This window comes from Microtus ochrogaster, unplaced genomic scaffold, assembly GCF_000317375.1.
Source record: "Microtus ochrogaster isolate Prairie Vole_2 unplaced genomic scaffold, MicOch1.0 UNK8, whole genome shotgun sequence".
NCBI lineage: Eukaryota > Metazoa > Chordata > Mammalia > Rodentia > Cricetidae > Microtus > Microtus ochrogaster.
In genome coordinates, this window is record NW_004949106.1 from 8755973 (window position 1) to 8759255 (window position 3283).

Genomic DNA, 3283 nt, shown 5'->3' on the forward strand with positions numbered 1-3283 from the left:
TTCCAAATGAACCTTGAATCTTATTTCCCGTGACTGTTGCCCCGCAGGGCAGGAGGGTCTAGGGACGCACTGAAGAAGAGAGGAAGCAGAGGCTCACACAAACATAGGCACATCTGCAGACTGCCTTCCGGCTGGGTCTCTACCAAGCGAGAGGCAGAGCTAAAGCCACCCAGAGATGGTGAGTCGCAGACTTAGTGGCTTTAACGCAAACACTCAGTGAATGAGAAGCGCTTGTGGGCGCACGCAAGCGTTACGGAAATGCTAGAGAACACAAAAAGGAACCAGGGAATCCTGATCGAGTGCGGAGGATCCGACACCAGGACTATGAACCAGTGCAGAATTTGAACTGCATCCTGGAAATCTGACCGGAAGTGGTCCCTCCGCCCTCGACTTTTCTAGAGCTCACATCCCCCACCCAGATTTTCACTTTTCGTTTTTCTGTATTTTGTTATCTTTTCTTTCCTTTGCTATTGAACCCGAGTATTTCCAACTACATTACTGTTTTGTTTTGTTTTGTTTGCTTTTTGAGAAAAAGTCTCTCTAAGCAGCCAAGGCTGTCCTGGAACTTACTATGTAGACCAGGCTGGCCTCAAACTCACAGATACCTGACTGCCTCTGTCTCTTTAAGTGCTAAAATGAAGGATGTGCGGCACCATCCTTGACTATGGTACCAGGTTAGACATCATTTTATTTGTCCACTGATTGCATCCCATTGCATATTGTTTTTAACAAAACAGTATTCAAGTTAGCTTTTCCTTCAAAGTTTCTCTTTCATTCATTTTCCTCATTCAATTGACCAGAACTCAGTACTCAAATGTTAAATCTTAATGTTAACTGAATGAGTACTAACCTAATAATATTTTATATTTTATTCTAAATTCCCTAAATTTCAATTGTTACTTCTTGGTCCAGAGGATGATAAAATATGGTCTTTAAATTCTTAAAATATAAATGATGATTAGAGGAAACGTATAAACCTTTGTTGACGTTTGAAGCCATCAACATCACTGCTCACTGCTGAGCATCAATCAAACCAGAGTCCAGCATATGCAAGGTAAGCTCTTGACTGTTGCAGGACATTTGATCGCACTCTACAAAGATGCGTCACTGTGACCGGTTTAATCAAAAGCTAAATGGCCAGTAGCTAGGCAGGAGAGGTAGGCGGGACTTCTAGACAGAGAGAGCTTGGGGAAGAAGAAAGGGGGAGTCTCCAGCCTGGCACAGAGGATGCAGGACATGCCAGGGGAGAGGTAGAAGCCATGAGCTGCATGGCAACACACACATGAATAGAAATTGTTAATTTAAGTGATAGGAGCTAGTTAGAAACAGGCCCAAGCTAAGGCCGAGCTCTCATGGTTATTGAGAAGTCCCATGTCATTATTTGGGAGCTGGTTGGCAGGACAGAGAAAGACTTGTTACACTCTAGCTCTGGGCCACACCCTTAATCACATCTGGAATAAAGTATGAGATGTAATTTTAGAGACTGAAAAATCTCCCATTGAAGGCGATTTTAAGCATAAAATATTAACACATTACAATACATTGTGTAATATATATATATATATATACATATATATATATTTGAGACAGGGTTTCTCCGTAGCTTTTGGTTCCTGTCCTGGAACTAGCTCTTGTAGACCAGGCTGGCCTCAAACTCACAGAGATCCACCTGCCTCTGCCTCCCGAGTGCTGGGATTAAAGGCATGCGCCACCACGACCAGGCTGTAATATACATTTTATGATGTTATATAGGTATGTTTTTATACATACTGCCTCCCAAGGTGTGGTCATAATAATATATTGTGCAAATTAACAATATTAATGTGAAACTGTGAAAATGATACCGATAGATCATAGTGCAACATCTCGTACTCTGTTAAACAATAATAGGAAGTGAGCATAAAGGAAAACCTAGCGGTAGAAGCAGGACCCCGTAAATAAACAGCATCTGTCAGATATGGACATGGCGAGAGGAAGACCAGAGAACAGAATCTGAGGAAACAAGTCCAGAGCTGACGAAGTTTTCAGCGCCTACTCAATGAGTTTAGTGCGTGCCAAGACTTTGAGAATGTAGAAAAAATACCTTGTTATAAACCTTCCACTGGAAGACACAGGCTAAGGAGAAAAACAGCCCGGCGGTGGTGACGCACGCCTGTAATCCCAGAACTCCGGGAGGCAGAGGCAGGTGGATCTCTGCGAGTTCGAGGCCAGTCGGGTCTACAGAGTGAGTTCCAGGACAGTCAGAGAGATATCACAGAGAAACCCTATCTCAAAAAAACCAAAAAGAAAAGATGAAAAGAGGAAGAAATAACAGGTTCTTAAATTTTAAAGACATACCATTTTCTTCCAAAAATATGCTCAGTCCATTCGCAATTTCTTGCCTGCTTCTCAACTCGCTGTTCATCTCTATGATCTAAATTAGAAAGCACAATTAAAGTACGGAAGAGAAGGTTCTTAAAAATCAAATAAGCCTAGCTTTCATGATCAATCGGATTGCCGGTTACTGTGTATTAAGCCTCTCTGTGTAAATGCTACCCACAAAGTTGTATTTGAATACTTAAGCCTCTTAGTGTCAGAGAGCTATTGCATTCGAGGAACCGCTGTGAAGTTTAGATTGGCTTCCAGTGCAAACTCAGCTTCAAATTGCACACGTTTTAAGATGTGCTGGACGGCTTGGGTCTCCTAGGCTGTGTGGCCCTTAGGATGGTTAGCAGTCCTAGGGACCATCAAGGAGCGGGAGTGGAGGCGAGGCTCTTCTCCATTTGCCTTGCATCCGTACATGCAGCACCCAGATGGAAAACCCTGCAGGGTGGTAAATCCCTCATGAATTTTCATATAAGTTTTGATTCCATAGGGCTTTAACCCTTTTGTGTTCGGTTCCCTCAAACTCTTTAAATTTTCAAACGTAACTTCTCTAACAATTTGGGTGAAGCGTCCTCAATCTTATTTTGCACTTTAGTGTTTCATATTTAAAATTTTTATTAGCGTCTAGCAGTCCGTGGAAGACAAGCATTTCCCAGTCCTGCCGGGCCTGAGGTGTTTTCAGACTGAGCCAGTGCTGGTGGTGATAAGGCAGTCTCGGTCTGTACCGTTCCCGGCACTCACCACACACTGGCATATGCTCTTGTCACTATCCCCCAAACCCGTTTCTTCTTCAGGGTGATTTCTGGCAACCTTAAGAATTGGTTCAAGGGGCTGGAGAGATGGCTCAGAGGTTAAGAGCATTGCCTGTTCTTCCAAAGGTCCTGAGTTCAATTCCCAGCAACCACATGGTGGCTCACAA